Here is an 18,337-nt window from a genome sequence, read left to right on the forward strand (position 1 = left end):
GGTAGAAAAACCAGGGGCCGAGCCTCCCCAGACACGAATCCATAAGGAATAACTCATCACCGATGGAAACTGTCATGACTCACATCATACCCGATGCAGTCCAGTGTAAAAACATGCATGTGATAAAGCAGTAAAAACATGGTAAAACATATAGCACATTGTTGAATCCTGACTTTTGGTGATAACAAAACAATACATCGTTGTTTCAGAACGGCCGCCATTTACTTGTATGCACAGGTAATCTACCGACGTCAAGACATCAGCTGACCGAGAGATATCAACTGGAATAAGCAGCATCAGCTGATCAAAGCATGTCAACCATTACTTGTCAACCGAGCGAGTCATATATACCGGCTAAGATATCTACTGAACGTCGAAGGTGGTCAACTACATGCTACATTCAGAAGTCACAGATTCCCAGTTCTCGGAAAGTTGACAAGACAACTTAAATGCAAAGGACGAAGCATTTAAGGAGCCGTCAGATAAAGTGAGAAAGCCATAAATAGCATTTAATATGAGCGACACATTGAATAGGCAATTAAAAGCGCTTCTAGTACAAGATATTCAAAAATATTATTAATATCTAACATCAGACGCTTTCCTACTATTGAACAGAAGAGAAAGACGTTGGAGAAAAGTGATATAAATATCAGAGTCTTTCTACAAATAAGACGACCACGATTACAAAGAATTTGCATACTTGAGCTCTTGAATCTACTTTGAATACTCAACTGCTCATTCAACCCTTAGCTAAAAAGCATATCCGATCTACAAGGAGATATTTTCAAGGGTCACTCAAATCCAGCTGTTGTTTGAAGAACACCATCTGCTAAAAGGATTTGAGAGTCTAAGTCTTTCAAGAAACATAGACATTCATCATCATCAACTGAAGAAAGAGCTTGATAAGAACTTTAAATCTTATCACTGTGAATCTAGGAGTTCCATTTTGGGCATTGGATAAGTCCTAACTTGGATCGGGTGTATTGTAGACGTTGTAATAACCAAAGTCTTCTAGTGAATCATTCCGAGGTAAAAGAAGGGGTGACGTAAGAGATTGAGCTCCGAACATTCAGAAACATATCTGTGTTTATTTACGTTACTGCATTACAATATTCCATTACTATCATCTAGCATTTTAAGAGCTGTTTCCGCACTATCATAGGTAGCTCTTATACTTCTAGCAAGCTAACAGAAAATCGGTTGAGTAAACTAAAATTTGCTTAATCACATTGCATTAGAGTTAAAGATTATCAAAAGTGTGTATTCACCCCCCCTCTACACACACATCGATCCCAACAAGTTGTATCAGAGCGGGTTTTTCTATTAGCTACTGATATTCATCATGACTTCTCTAAATAAAATTCCTATGTTCTCTAAAGAAGATTATGATGACTGAAAAATTCGTATGTAGGCACATCTTTCTGCTCGAGATGATTACATGTGGTACGTCATCACTGATGGACCCATGAAGATTCTCAAAGTCAACACTGATGTATCCATTTCAGGTGGCGAACCACAGATGGTTGAAAAGCCCATAGCAGAATGGACTAAGGAAGACAAGAAGAAATCAAATCTTGATAACTGGCTAAGGACATACTGTACAAGTCGCTGGATAAAAACATGTTCAGCAAGATCAAGACATGCTCTATTGCTAAAGAGATTTGGGAAAAACTTACTCAACTATATGAAGAAAATGATCAAACCAAGGAAAACAAACTCACTGTAGCCATTCAAATGTTTGACAATGCCAAAATGAAATAAGGAGAAACCATGGTTGAGTTTGATGAAAGATTTAGAAATATTATTTGTGAATTTATTGCTCTCGGAAAAATACACTAACCATGAAATTTTTTAAGGGTTATGCGAGCACTATCTAGAGAATGGGATGTCAAGACCATAGCCATGAGAGAATAAAAGGATCTAAAAAAACTAGAGCTTCACGACTTATTTGCAGATCTTAAAGCGTACGAGTTTGAACTCGGAATCAGAACAGAGAAAGAACCACCAGTCTCAAACCCCACCAAGGCATTGATGTCAACCGTCTTACCTCAACCGACCAATGAAGCATTAGCAAAGAAGACAATTGAGCAGATGAGTGGCGAAGCAATGTCCCTTTTCATCAAAAGGTTTGGAAAATTTATGCGTAATAATAAAAAAAAGTTTAAACCTTATTATAAACAAGACCATACAGAGGATGGTCCTGCGTGCTTTAACTGTGGCAAGCAAGGCCACTTCATTGCAGATTGCACTAAGCCCAAGAACGAAGAAAAAAAGCAGCATTATGAGAAAAAGAAAGGAAAAGAAGGAAGAAGAATGTTCCGAAAGAAGAAGGAACAAAGAGTGTTAGTTGCAGACGAAGGAAAAAGCAAATGGGCAGAAACAGAGTCTGACTCATCCGATACAGATAGCTCATCCGAAGAAAGCGAGGAAGAGAAAGTTCAGTGTCTTATGGCTAACTCTCAACATGAAGAATACGACACTGAGGTATTTGATTTTAACTCATCTGACTTTACACAAGAAGAGCTCATTCAAGCACTTAATGAGATGGTCACCGAGTATAAGAAGCTTTATACATCATTCGAGGAAGCAAAAATAGAAAAAGCATGTCTCATTGATAAGCCAAGGGAATCTAGATGTAACGATCCACTGTATCAAGACGAGTCTTTTCAGCGTGCTTTTGTCCTCACTCACACGCACCCTGAGAAACTTGCCAGGGGGTCACCCATCCTATAAATTCTCCAAGTCAAGCACGCTTAACTTTGGAGTTCTTATATGATGAGCTTCCGAAAAGAAGATGCACCTTCTTGATATGAGTAGTACATATGAAATCTTTTAAACCCTCCTCAACTATGTAGTCCCATACCTACACAGTCTTAGAATTCCCTCTCATTCCGGCACGAGTTCGGTTCATTCATGTCTCCCTCCGCCTAGAAGCCTACTAGGAGCCGCTCATTGTACGTGCAACCTCTTGGCACCGGCGATCACTCCCCGCCTCCTCAGCCCCGGGCGTCACATGCCCACCAGCTTCCGCTTGGTTCGTCCCCGAACCATACCGTACTAAGAGAGGTCGGCTCTGATACCATTTGTAACGACCCACTATATCAAGACGGGTCTTTTCAGCGTGCTTTTGTCCTCACTCACACGCACCCTGAGAAACTTCCCAGGGGGTCACCCATCCTATAATTTCCCCAAGTCAAGCACGCTTAACTTTGGAGTTCTTATGTGATGAGCTTTCTAAAAGAAGATGCACCTTCTTGATATGAGTAGTACATATGAAATCTTTTAAACCCTCCTCAACTATGTAGTCCCATACCTACACAGTCTCAGAATCCCCTCTCATTCCGGCACGAGATCGGTTCATTCATGTCTCCCTCCGCCTAGAAGCCTACCAGGAGCCGCTCATTGTACGTGCAACCTCTTGGCACCGACGATCACTCCCCGCCTCCTCAGCCCCGGGCGTCACACTTGAGCCGTATGGTTCACATTAATAAGGAGCTGAGCTTGCGAGAAGAATTTTCTGATGAACAACTATTTTCGGCGAGCACAGCATTACCCTAGTACACACATATCGTAAATTATTTAGTTACTAATGGGTTTTCCTCTGAATTTTCTAAAGCGCAAAGAGATAAGGTCAGAAGCGATGCCAAGTACTTTGTGTGGGATGATCCATACTTGTGGAAACACTGCGCTGATCAAGTCATACAAAGATGTATACCGAAAAGCGAGGTAATTTATATCCTCACGTTTTGTCACTCATATGCTTGTGGTGGGCACTTTGGAGCAAAAAGAACAGCGAGAAAGGTTTTAGACTGTGGATTTTTCTGGTCATCCATATTTCGAGACGCTTACGTTTTTTTGTAATTCGTGCGCTCAATGCCAGAAGACAGGTAATATATCCCAATGAAAGGAGATGCCTCAACAACCAATTTTAGTTTGTGAAATTTTTTATGTTTGGGGCATCGACTTCATGGGACCTTTTCCCATTTCCTTTGGATATATATATATATATATATATATATATATATATGTTACGTGATGTGGATTATGTCTCAAAATGGGTGGAAGCTAAGGCCACTCGTACTGACGATTCTAAAGTGGTTGCAGAGTTTATCAAACATAATAATTTTTCTAGATTTGGGATTTCAAGAGCCATCATTAGTGATAGAGGAACTCACTTCTCCAAACCCACTGTGGCTAGCTTACTGAAGAAGTACCATGTGACTCACAAGATCTCCACCACATATCATCCGCAATAAAATGGCCAAGCTGTAGTCTCAAAAAGAGAAATCAAATCTATCTTAGAGAAAACAGTGAATCCAACAAGGAAGGACTGTAGCTTGCGATTGGATGATGCTCCGTGGTCCTACAGAACCGCGTACAAGACGCCAATTGGCATGTCACCATATCTTCTGATTTTTGGGAAACCATGCCATCTACCCGTGGAATTGGAGCACAGAGCATATTGGGATATCAATAACTTTAACATGCAGATGGATGAAAGTGGCGAGCATCGAAAGTTGCAGTTGCAGGAATTAGAAGAGATCCGCAATGATGCATATGCCAGTTCCAAAATCTATAAGAAAAAGAGAAAGGTCTTCCATGATAAGATGATTTCTAGAAGGGAGTTCGAAGTCGGTCAAAAAGTCCTGCTATATCACTCAAGGCTTCGATTATTCCCAGGTAAGTTGCGTTCTATATGGATTGAACCTTTTGTTATTACTAATGTATTTTCTCATAGTGCAGTGGAGATTCAAAGCTTGGAGACCTCGAAGATATTCAAGGTGAATGAGCAGCGGCTGAAACATTATCATGAAGGGGTTCAAGCGAATGATGGAGAGGACGTGCCTGATCTAACAGTTGAAGCTCCACCAGAGATTGAATAAATCGCAGCATACAGTCGAGCTATAGACTGTCAATTTAGCACTGACTGGGAGGCAACCTAGTGTCCGCCTTATTTCTCTTATTTTATTTTCAAGTTTTTTTGTTCAATGCATGTTTTTATTTCGGATTCTCGAAAAATTTCAAAAAAAAATATTTTTTTTACTTATCCGCTTGATCGGTCAAACTCTACCGATCGAGCGGTTCTCTGCCTTATAAAAATTTTTGGTTTTGTGTCTCGCTCGATCGGTCAAACTCTACCGATCGAGCGATAAATTCTCTGGAAAAGTTTTTTTTGTTACGTTTAGCTCGCTCGATCGGTCAAACTCTACCAATCGAGCAAGAAATTCTCTGAAATCTATTTTGTGAAGTTTTGTTTAGCTCGCTCGATCGATCAAACTCTACCGATTGAGCGAGACCTCTGTTTCGTGAGTTAAAATCGCGATTTCCCCATTTCTCTTCTCTTATTTTTGTTCCCCTCTTTCTGAAATCCCTAAATCCCCAAACCCTTACCATCTCTAATCCACTTTATCTGAATCGCAGGAACACTTCTATCACCGTCTTCATCCATCTCCATTCATCTCCTCCGTCTAGAAGGATTTCACGCTGCCTCCCCTTTTGCCAAACACTCGCACGCCGCCGGCTTCTCCCTGCCCTAGAAGTTCTAGTTGCCGGCCATCTTCTCTTCTCAGATGCCACACCTGTCTATTCCAGCTGCTGTTTCTCTTCACTCCCGCCCTGCTCTGAGTTCACCAGGGCTTTCCCTTATCTCTGCCGCTAGCTACTCCGGGCAACATCACTCACTTCCGCAGCGGACCTCTTGTCCACCACGCGCTCCGAGTTTGCCAGATTTGTGCACATCTCTACTTCTGATTTATCATGGGGCCTAAAAGAGTTCGACTTACCGGTGAGTCTTCTAATCCACGCTCCGCGGCGGTTGCCTCTTCTCAAGCTCTCGCCGACAAATTTGTTAGCCAAGCAGCACGTGATCGATACGATCATGCCAAGGTAAATCGCTCTCCTATCCCTGAATGCGGAATTGAACTTGATTACTCTAATAGTGAGATTTATCGTGTGATTTCTCAACGTGGTTGGAATGTTTTCTGTAAATAACCTCAAGCCGCTATCGTCCCTATTGTGCATCAATTTTACGCAAATGCTGCGGAGAGGACTGATGGGAAAGGGTTTGTTCGAGGAAAACTGTTATCTTTTGAGCCAAATGAGTTGAATTCTCTTCTTGAAACTGCGGACGTCGATGATACTCTTTATCAAAGCCTAAAGCTCGACCCGGATTTGGATGAGGTTATCGGCCAACTGGCCTATGTTGGAGCTTCGTGGATTGATCCTGTTTTTTCCATGATTTTTAAGGAGCGCTACTTGCAATTGATTCCGGCCACCTAGTATATTTTTTTGACTAAACGCCTTATGCCGATCCTGCACACGAGCGATGTTAATCTTGAGCGTGTCTTACTTCTCTACGCTCTTGATTTGTGTTGGCCGATAAATGTGAGACACGTGATACACAGCGAGATCCAACGGTAGATTTCATTCACCGCGTTGGGTCTTTACTTTTCGATGATTATCACAGCCCTGTGTATCCGCTCCGGTGTTCCCACTCGCTCCGATGAAGAATGGTTGCAGCCCATGCTCCCTATGGACAAAGCTGCAGTTGATGCCAAGAAAGCCTACCGGGTCAAACACTTTGTGGAGGATGGGCGATTCGTTATTCTTCAGGTACCTCCAAGGCCAACTCCGCCTTATCTTCGCTCCCAAGCTGATTCTATCCGCGAGCTCGCACCTTTTTCTCATCACCAAAACGAATTCAATTCTGTGGCTGCGCATAATTTGTAAGTTACGGATGCTCTCCTCCGGGGGATTCTATGCATCTCGGCCTTGATACGGCCTTTGTTCCGGCTGCTTTACCCTACCCTCCACCCTTCCAAATTCAGTACGTCAGTCCTGTCATTCCTCCTGAGGTCGAAGAGGAGGACGACACCAACTATTAAACCAGGGGAGTTTTGTTTTGCATTTTGCATTGCATTTACATTTTGTTATTTGTTTGTGGTTGTGTTTTGATGCATTTAGGGCAATGATTCATTTAAGTATTGGGGGGGTGCATCATGACATTGCATTTGTTTTTGTTGAGTAGTTTCATTTAGTTTGTGAAATGTTGTGTCGTTGTTTCGTGTTTGATCGAATGCATAAGTTGAGAATGGAGATTGTTAGCCTATGATGATGAATTTGGAAAAATTGGATTTTTGTGAAAATTTTATACTCTTGTTTGGATATGAGAAACCGTAGGTTGATTGATGAATATTTCAAGCACGCATGTTTAACCAGTGAATTGTAGTGATGTATTAGATACTATGGATGTCTGTTGGACCATTGCACGATAATAGGTGTTTGTGGAACTTGATAGTTTCTTGAATCTCGATGAGCTTATTGATATGACATATATGATCTTGGGTGCACCTGTTTAAATATTTTATGAAACGTTTATGAAAATCCAACTAACTCCATTCGGGTTAAGAAAGAGGTTGAAATCTTAATCATCTTGCTTTTGACTAAGTATGCGGATTGCATGGGGTTAACTTTTGAAAAAATTTTAAAATAACTATTCCATCCGGGCTTGGAATGTGATTGAAATTCTAGTCACTATTTCATAGCTAAGTTTGCGGACCTAATGGGATTGTTGTTTCATCCGGGCTATAGACAAGGGGATTGAAATTCAAATCCTATCTAGTTATAGCTAAGTATGCGGGAAATTATTGGGACTTTAAAATTATCGGGTGCAAAATCAGACGGTGCGTAATTATATCTCAAGAGAGTTGTGTTGTGTTGAAGGATTGTTGAGAGGAGAGTTTTTGATTGTGAAACTTAAACTGAATTGTTATAGGTCGGCAAACAGTCTTGAAAATTTGTCTTTTGAAGTTGCATGTAGCTGGGGTAACATGTCACATACATACGTTCACATTCGACTGAAGGTGTATCATGGATAATCGAGGGTATGTGTAAGCTGTTTTTTTTTTTGTGAGAACCTTCTCTGAGGCTATGTTATGCATGATTCATCCTTGCTTATGTTTTTTTTATGTTTCATTTTTTTTTGCATGACTTGCTCGAGGGCGAGAAAGGATTAAGTGTGGGGAAATTTTATAGTCGTGTTTGTGTTGCATATTTTAATATCATTCTGTTTTTTTTTTTGCATTCATTTATGTGTTTTAATTTAGTATTTTGTTCGTATTTCATTTATTGTGTCTTCGTAACATACTCCCGGGTTTATTTTGTAGGACGTGATATTTTGAAGAACATTTGGACAGAAATAATCTCGCTCGATCTGTGGAGGTTTACCGATCAAGCGAGAGATGTGAAGAAGGAAGATTTGAAGACAAAGATTTGGCCGCTCGATCCACCAACTTCAACCGATCGAGCGGCCAGAAGAAGAAAAGTGGATTTCGAGACAAAGTTTTGCTCGCTCGATCCATCAACTTCAACCGATCGAGCAAGTCGGGCTGTTCGGGAAAGAGTTTTTAATTTAGGAAACTCCATTTTTAAGGATTCTAGTCTATTACTAGGTCTTTATTCTATTTTGTGGGGATTATTATCAGACTTTTGGGCGAGAGAGACCAAGTATTCCTTGGAGGATAGGTTTTATTCCAACTTTTCTTAGATTTTTTCTCTTCTTTTGATTTTTCTTTCATTTTTCATGAATCGTTGTGGCTAGTTTCTAGAACTTGGTTGAGGAAGACAAGCCCTTGATTTTGTTTGTTTGTGAGATTTGATTTTTGAGTGTTTAATTATTATTGAGTATCAAGAGTTGTTTTGGATTATTTCATGCTTGTATGTGAGATTTTCGGATTGATCACCCTAGGATTTCGCTTTACAATCTATTGCTTAAATAAAATTTAAATCCGTAATTGTTTGAATCAACTAATTTGCGAAGCAACTAGAATTAATATTTTCCACTTGTGAATTTGTTAGTTCGTAGGAACAATAATTGACTAGATAATACATCCGCTTGTGTATGTGTTGTCTAGATTCATCAGTTTTACTCGTTTTCATGCTGCCTTGAGTTTAAATCCAATCGCTTGTATTGGGTTGATTCATTGGTAAGGGTTAATTTAGAACGCTTGTGTCTAGTTAACAAGATCTTAATTTAATTTCCAATGATGAATATTCGATTGAATTAATTATTTTTGGATAATCAATGATCGAATGAATGATTTCAAGGGTGTAGTCGACCGATACCAAGTCTTGTTTCTCATTTATTTCTTGTATTCCTAATCTTTGCATGTTAGTGATAAGATTTCATTTTAAATTGCTTAAATTTTTATTAGTTAATTTCCAAAACTCAAAACCCCCCTTTTAATTTATTTTAGTAATTTTTTGAACACTATAAATTTCATTTTCCTCGTGGAAATGATCTCTACTCTAACTACTGCATATTTTATTTATCTGAGTTGAGTCGGGTAATTTGGACGCAACACGACTAAGCGTTTCCACAGCAATCCCGAATTATTCATCTCCGGATCAGTGGAGTTGTGAGATTGTAGCTTTGTGCAATTTTGAAGATCGAAGCCGGTATAGTATCGATTTTCTTATTATCGATCGAAGAACTTGAATGAGTTTTGAATTTAGACTTGTTGTTTTACAGATTGAAGATTGTGAAATGACGAGAAGGTATAATACAACTTTGGAATGTAATGAGATGAGATGATTAACTCGAGTTAGGATTGATTCGAGTGTCCTAGGAGAAAATCACATACTTGCATGTTTGAATGCTTAATTGATTTTACATTTGAGTGCATGAGATTTCATATGCATTCATATTGAGCCTATTGATTATTCATTTTGATTTAGACGATCTAGGGATTGTAGTTGAGTGACTTTGGTAGGCAATTTACTACCTTGCCGATTAACTCACTACAATGCTCTGGCGTCTAGAGGATTAAAGTATACCTCGTCCACCTCGAAAGGTGAGTTCGGTGTGATTGTTGGATATTTTAACCTCGGGATCCCAACCGAAGAAAAGAAGAGAAGATTTGCATTCGATTATCTAAGTCTGATAATCTTGAAGTTTTAAAGTCATGCATATCATTTTAATTCCGCTTTTGAATGGATTTCTTATATATATATTGAGTTGATATATTATGTGGAAGTTGATGCATATCATGTTTTGATATGTTTATTTGATATTGTATGTTAGTCTCTTTTACTGGAAATATTATTCTCACCGGACTATCCTGCTGTTGTCTTTGTTTGTATGTGTACTTGGCAATAGGTGGGGCAGGACCGAGTTAGAGGCAGCATGGCTAAGTGGTTGAGATGATAAAAGTGAGGCTTTGATGTTTAGGAGTCGTTTATGTTTTCAAACTCCTTTTGTATTATTGAATAAGTTCGAACTATATGGATTTATGCATGGTATATTTTGAGGATTGTATGAATCTAGACTTGAATACTTTCATATCATGTCGAATGGAATTTACCATGTTATTGTTAAATTGATTGAGTTGTTGGTTTTGAAAGAAGAAAATCAGAAATTTTCTGGTACAAAGCATCTCGCTCGATCGGTTGAATCTTAGCGATCGAGCGAGCAACCCTGTACCGAGGCAGTAAGTTGGACATTTCTTGTCCGCTCGATCGGCAAGATTTTACCGATCGAGCGGGGGTCCTAAAATTCCTGGGCAGAGACTTGGAGATTTTCAGCCGCTCGATCGGTTGAATCTTACCGATCGAGCGAGCACTATTCTTTTCAAAAAAAAATAAATTTATTCTTTAAACCATATTGTTTAATTGCGTTGGTTGATTGCATTATCCTAAGATTAGATGATTAGAATCGAGGCCTCACATTAAGTGCTATCAGAGCAATAAGATCTTGGACTGAATTTAGAAGCGAGTGGGGTAGATCGAGTCCGCTTGCACAGGCTTCTCGCATGTGTTTGAGTTATTTAATTGATTCATTTAATACGATGCAAGCATGCTTTATTGATTGAGAATTATTTGAATTACATGATTATGTGATTAAATTTATAAAGCATTAATTTACTTGAGATATCAATTGTTGGTTTTCCTGGATCGAATACAATATTCTCGAATTGGTGGTATTATTCAAAGAGGAGATTTAGGACACCTTATGGGAATTTTGGAATTGGATTATTTGTGTCCTTACCTTTTATTATCAGATTATGGGTCCTCGAAGGATGTTGAATAGGAACCCACCGCCAGTTATTCCTCCGAATGAGAATCTGCTTGTAAACACTCCTCCGAATGAACAGAGCAGTACAGTGACCGACCAGATGGATGCCACCGCGATGCCGATGGAAACTTTATTGAAGAGGTTCCAATCTTTCAAGCCGCCGACTTTGAAGGGTACAGAGAACCCGGTTGATTGTAAGAGCTGGTTAGATGATATAGATCAGCTTTTTGATTCTCTCGACTATTTTGATGACCGCCGGACCAGGTTAGTCATTCATCAACTGCGAGGTGTCGCAAAGAATTGGTGGATCACGAGAAAGAAGGCTATTGAGAACCGAGGGACGGCCATCACCTGGAATCTTTTCAAATCATAATTTTATAAGAGGTTTTTCCCAGTTTCTTATAGAAAATATAAGGGTGCAGAGTTTGCGAATCTAAGACAGGGGAACATGAATATTGAAGATTGTGTTACTAAGTTTGATAGTTTGTTGCGTTTTGCACCGCACATTGCTGATAATGAGGAAGCTAAGGCTGACCAATTCATTAACGGCTTGAATCCTGATATCTTTACTCTTGTGAATACTGGGAGGCCCAATAACTTTGCTTATGCTATGGATCTGGCCAAGGGTGCTGAGGCAGGACTGATGAGACAGAGAGCGAATCAGTTTGCATCTCAGCAGCAACAGAGACAGTTTCAGACCCAACCATCCCAATATCAGAATCAGCCTCAGAGATCTGAGGGTGCTAGCAGTGGAGGCAACCGAAAGGATTACTATCGTCCGAAGGGAAAGAAGTTTAAGAAATCAGGGAATAGTTCTTCGAGTTCAGGTGGCTCAAAGCAGTACAGTTCAGGACAGAGTTCAGGATACTCTGCAGCAACTTGTAAAAAGTGTGGAGGTTGCCACTCCAGTGATCAGTGTAGAGGTGTGTTTGGGAGTTTTTATATCTGTCAACAATCTGGACACTACGCCAGATTCTATCCTCAGCGTATTCCTGAGAGGTCACAAGATGGGAGTTCATCGAGACAGTCAGCTCATCCCGAGAGGCAAGAATCTACTATTCATTCCTTTCAGCCACCTCAGCAGAGTCGATAGGGAGGTGGGCAGAACACGAATCAACCTCCTAGACAGCAGGCTAGAGTTTTTGCCTTGAATGAGGACCAGGCTCAGGCAGCACCGGAGGACGTCATAGCAGGTAAATGTTTGATATTTGGTTATCCTGCTCATGTTTTGATTGATATGGGTGCATCTCACTCCTTTATTTTTGAGAAATTTGTTTTGATGCATGTCTTGCCTTGCGAGCCTTTGCCTGCTGTAGTTTGTGTTACTTCACCTTTGGGTGGAGGAATTGTTTCGATGAGGTTAGTCTGGAATTGTGAACTACTTTTTGATGAGAATGTGATTGAATTTGATTGTATTGTACAGGGGTTATCCGATTTCGATTGCATTGTTGGTATAGATGTTTTGACCAAGTTCAGGGCTACAGTCGATTGTTTTCAGAAGGTAGTCAGATTCAGACCAGAGATGGCCGATGAATGGAAATTCTTTGGTAAGGGTTCTCGATCCAAAATTCCTTTGATTTTTGTTATGTCTATGACTCGACTGTTACAGAAAGGAGCAGAAGGATTTTTTATTGATGTCATGGATGTTTTGAAGTCTAGCCCGGGGTTGAATGAAATATTAGTGGTTAGAGAGTTTCCTGACGTATTCCCGGATGAGATTCCTGGATTGCCGCCTATCCGTGAGGTAGAATTCAGTATTGAACTGTTGTCAGGTACTCATCCAATTTCCAAAGCTCCATATCAAATGGCTCCGATCGAATTGAAGGAATTGAAGGAGCAGTTGGAGGATTTGATTGCCAAGGGATACATTCGACCTAGTGTATCGCCTTGGGTTTCTCCGGTACTTTTCGTTCGAAAGAAAGATGGTTCTATGAGACTCTACATTGACTACCGCCAATTGAATCAAGTGACGGTAAAGAATAGGTATCCCTTACCTTGAATAGATGATATTTTTGACAAGTTGCAGGGTTCTTGTTTTTATTCGAAAATCGATTTGAGGTCAGGATATCAGCAACTGAGGGTTCAGGAAGAGGATGTTCTTAAGACTGCGTTCAGAACTAGGTATGGCCACTTTGAGTTTACTGTCATTCCATTCGGTTTGACTAACGCTCCAGCAGTCTTTATGGGATTAATGAACCGTATCTTTCAGCGGTACTTAGATGAGTTTGTTATTATTTTCATCGATGATATTCTTATCTATTCGAAGAGCCGTTCTGACCATGCAGAGCATTTGAGGACTGTTTTGCAGATTTTGAGGGACAAGCAATTGTATGCCAAACTGTTGAAGTGTGAGTTTTGTTTAGACCGAGTCATTTTTCTTGGGCATATTATCTCTGGAGATGGAATTTTTGTCGATCCCAGCAAGATCGAGGCAGTTATGAACTGGCGTAGGTCGACTTCTGTGCCTGAAATTTGAAGTTTTATGGGTTTAGTGGGTTACTATCGCAGATTCATCTAGGGTTTCTCATCTATTGCGAAACCAATTACCCAGCTGACTCAGAAGAACGCGCCTTTTGTTTGGACTAAAGAGTGTGAGGCCAGTTTTATTGATCTGAAGAAGAGATTGACTAGAGCTCCGATTCTTTCTATTCCATCAGGTACTGGAGGTTTTACGGTGTATTGCGATGCTTCTCATTTAGGTCTTGGTTAAGTCCTTATGTAGAGGAAGCACGTGATAGCTTATGCATCAAGGCAGTTGGAACCGCATGAGACTCGTTATCCAGTTCATGATCTTGAACTCGCCGCTATTGTATTTGCCTTGAATATCTGGCGTCACTATCTATACGGTGAGCCTTTCGAGATCTTTTCTGATCATAAGAGCCTGAAATAATTGTTTTCATAGTCTGAACTGAATATGAGACAGACGAGATGGTTAGATTTGTTGAAGGATTTTGATTGCGAAATCAAGTACTATCCGGGAAAGTCGAATGCAGCTGCTGATGCTTTGAGCCGAAAGCTTTGTTCCCTATCTCTGTCTACTATCGGTGTATCTCGATTAATCAATGACTATTGCACTTTTGGCTTAGAGTTCGAGACTGATAGGAGATCTATTTGAGTTTGTGCCATTCGAGCCGAGCCAGAGTTATTTGTAGCGATAAGAGAAGCACAGAAATCCGATGTGAGTATTCAGAATTCGATAGAGAAAGTCAGATCGGGACATCAATCTCAGTTTCAGGTCAGGGATGACGTTTTATTTCAGAATAACTGTATTTTCGTGCCTGCTATTTCTGAATTGAGATAGCATTCTTCGTGAGGCACATTGCTGTCAGTTCAGTGTTCATCCTGGTGGCCGGAAGATGTATAACGATTTGAGAGATCAGTTTTGGTGGAAGAAGATAAAAAGTGATGTCACGAGGTTTGTATCCCGTTGTTTGAACTGTCAGAGGTGAAAGCCGAGATAAAGAGGCCGGGTAGTCTTCTGCACAGTTTATCTGTTCCGGAATGAAAATGGGATCACATCTCTATGGATTTCATCACGAATCTACCGCGTTCAGTCCGAGGTTGTGATGCAATTTGGGTAGTGATTGACCGTTTGACGAAGTCTGCCTGTTTTATCCCGTATAGGATGACATATCGTCACGATCAGATGGCCGAGTTGTATGTCAGAGAGATTGTCAGATTGCATGGTGTGCCGAAATCGATCATTTCAGACCGAGATCCTCGGTTTACTTCTCACTTCTAGCATAGTCTACAGGAGGCTCTTGGTACTCGTTTGCCCTTGAGTACAGCATACCATCCTCAGACCGATGGTCAATCAGAGCGGACGATTCAGACTCTGGAGGATATGCTACGAGTAGTAGTGCTTGATTTTGGCACTAGTTGGCAGGATTCGTTGCCTCTTGTGGAGTTTTCGTACAACAACAACTTCCAGACGAGTATAGGAATGGAACCATTCGAAGCGTTGTACGGAAAGAAGTGCAGATCTCCTCTGTACTGGGAAGAGATGTCTGAGTCCCCGGACTTGGGACCAGAGATTCGTGACATGGCTGAGCAGGTGAAAATTATTCGTTTGAGAATGAAGACTGCTCAGGACCGACAGGCAAAGTATGCGAATATTAGGCGCAGAACTCTATATTTTGATCAAGGAGATCGAGTTTTTTTGAAGATTTTTCCTTTCAGAGGTACTGTTAGATTTGGGAAGAGAGGGAAGTTGGCACCGAGATTCATCGGTCCGTATGAGACTTTACAGAAGATAGGCGATCTAGCCTATAGATTAGCACTTCCTCCTTCTTTATCTGGTATTCACGACGTCTTTCACGTCTATATGCTACGGAAATATCATCCAGATCCTTCTCATGTTCTTCAGCCTGACGAAGCCGAACTGGATGAAACTCTGATCTACTTCAAGAGACCGATTCAGATCCTTGACCGAAAGGAGAAACAAATTAGAACCAAATCGATTCCTTTGGTGAAAGTTTAGTGGAGTCGTCACGGAGTCGAAGAAGCAACTTGGGAGAAAGAATCTGACATGAGACAGAGATTTTCAGACTTGTTTGTTTGAGGTGAGTCCTTAATTCTGTTCTTGAATTCTTACTTCTTTCTTATGAGCTGATATTACTGATTTCGAGGACGAAATCTATTCTTAGAGGTGGAGAATTGTAACTCCCCAATTTTATCTTAATTGATTTTATTTGAGATAATCAGTGATTTCAGAATTTGAGAGCCGACTTTTTATTGATCAGGGTTTATTTTGCAATTTTTGGAATTTTCAGGGACTAAAACGCAAAATTGGACTTTGTTATATATAATGACTTTGACCAAGTCATTCCATCATCACCACTTCATCCCCTCCATCGATCCTTCTCCATTAGAGGAGGCAAAGCTTTTCCCAAGCCTTGTGATTTCATTTTCTGATCAATCCGTCCGATAGAATTTATTTTTGAAGTGATATTTGCAGTCACGACATCGAGAGCCTTGTTCTATCGTAAGTTTCTCTCCGATCAGATATGTTTTGTTTTTTGGATGTAGTTGGAATTTGATTCTTTTCGGGTATGATGTTCTTGAGATAATTCTTATCTTTTATTCTCAGACGAAATTGAAATAGAGCGTTGTTCGGATTTGTTATGATTTTTTGAAGTGAATTTCGAAACTTGGATTTTGGGATGTGTTGGATTTGAGTTTGAATGTTTGAATGATGATTGATATGATATGTTTGCATTGATATTATGTTGTATGCATTTCCGGTTTATCTGAATATAGTCGTTATGTCGTCTGTTTGAAGTTTGGATATCGTTTCGTTGTTTTGATTGAACTATGTTTGATTGAAGGATTGAATGCCGATATTGATCTTTATGGATTCTTTTGATAGATTGATTTGAAGCCAGTGGAGTTGCGAGATTGCATCTTTGTGCAGTTTTGAAGATCGAAGCCGGTTTAGTATTGATTTTCTTATTATCGATCGAAGAACTTGAATCAGTTTTGAATTTAGACTTGTTGTTTTACAAATTGAAGATTGTGAAACGACGAGAAGGTATAAGACGACTTTGGAATGGAATGGGACGATTAACTCGAGTTTGGATTGATTCGAGTGTCCTAGGAGAAAATCACATACTTGCATGTTTGAATGCTTAATTGATTTTACATTTGAATGCATGAGATTTCATATGCATTCATATTGAGCCTATTGATTATTCATTTTGATTTAGACGATCTAGGGATTGTAGTTGAGTGACTTTGGTAGGCGATTTACTACCTTGTCGATTAACTCACTACGATGATTTGGAGTTTAGAGGATTAAAGTATACCTCGTCCACCTCGAAAGGGGATTTTGTTGTGATTGTTGGATATTTTAACCTCGGGATCCCAACCGAAGAAAAGAAGAGAAGATTTGCATTCGATTATCTGAGTCTGATAATCTTGAAGTTTTAAAGTCATGCATATCATTTTAATTCCGCTTTTGAATGGATTTCTTATATATATATTGAGTTGATATATTATGTGGAAGTTGATGCATATCATGTTTTGATATGTTTATGTGATATTGTATGTTAGTCTCTTTTACTGGGAATATTATTCTCACCGGATTATCCGGCTCTTGTCTTTGTTTGTATGTGTACTTGGCAACAGGTGGGGCAGGACCGAGTCAAAGGCAGCATGACTAGGTGGTTAAGATGATAGAAGTGAGGGTTTGATGTTTAGGAGTCGTTTATGTATTCGAACTCCTTTTGTATTATTGAATAAGTTCGAACTATATGGATTTATGCATGGTTTATTTTGAGGATTGTATGAATCTAGACTTGAATACTTTCATATCATGTTGAATGGAATTTACCAGGTTATTGTTAAATTGATTGAGTTGAGATTGGTTTTGAAAGAAGAAAATCAGAAATTTTCTGGTACAGAGCATCTCGCTCGATCGGTTGAATCTTACCAATCGAGCGAGCACCCCTGTACCGAGGCAGTAAGTTGGACATTTCTTGTCCGCTCGATCGGCAAGATTTTACCGATCGAGCGGGGGTCCTAAAATTCTTGGGCAGAGACTTAGAGATTTTCAGCCGCTCGATCGGTTGAATCTTACCGATCGAGCGAGCACTATTCTTTTCAAAAAAAAATATTTATTATTTAATCCATATTGTTTAATTGCGTTGGTCAATTGCATTATCCTAAGATTAGATTATTACAATTGAGGCCTCACACTGGTCATCTAGATAGGATTCAAGGATTTTGTTTAAAAATTTTGTGAGACCTCGGTTCTAAACATCAATTAAAGGAGTAATTAAAAAGGAGCAAGCATTAAAAGCCAACAAATTTTTTTTTAAAACAGGGCCCGCGCGGCCGCGCCTCATCAGGCGCGGGCGCACACGGCGCCCTGGCTCATGCGTGGCCGCACCCTTTCGAGGCGCGGGCGCGCATGACGCCCTGCCTGAAAAGGGGCGCAGGCGCGCGGGCGCACGCTAGGATGCGCAGGCGCGCCTCCCTGGCTGCTCCGGTGCTAGAACCGCCAATAACAAGAACATCAAGCCATACAATACTCCAAAACATAAACATGCGTTACAAACTTGATTCCTCCATTTAAAACAGGAGTTCAGGAGTTCAACAACCAAACCAAAGTCGAGAACATGCAACAACAATATAACGATGAAGTTTGATAACTAAACATGTTCTAACATAAACTAGATTGACATGCTGGAATCGACTTCTAGACCGAGTCTCACTTCTACATCTTTCCCTCGAAGCTAAACATGCCTCTTCTAACTTGTTCCTGAC

Source organism: Henckelia pumila, chromosome 3, assembly GCF_033568475.1.
Source record: "Henckelia pumila isolate YLH828 chromosome 3, ASM3356847v2, whole genome shotgun sequence".
Classification (NCBI taxonomy): Eukaryota; Viridiplantae; Streptophyta; class Magnoliopsida; order Lamiales; family Gesneriaceae; genus Henckelia; species Henckelia pumila.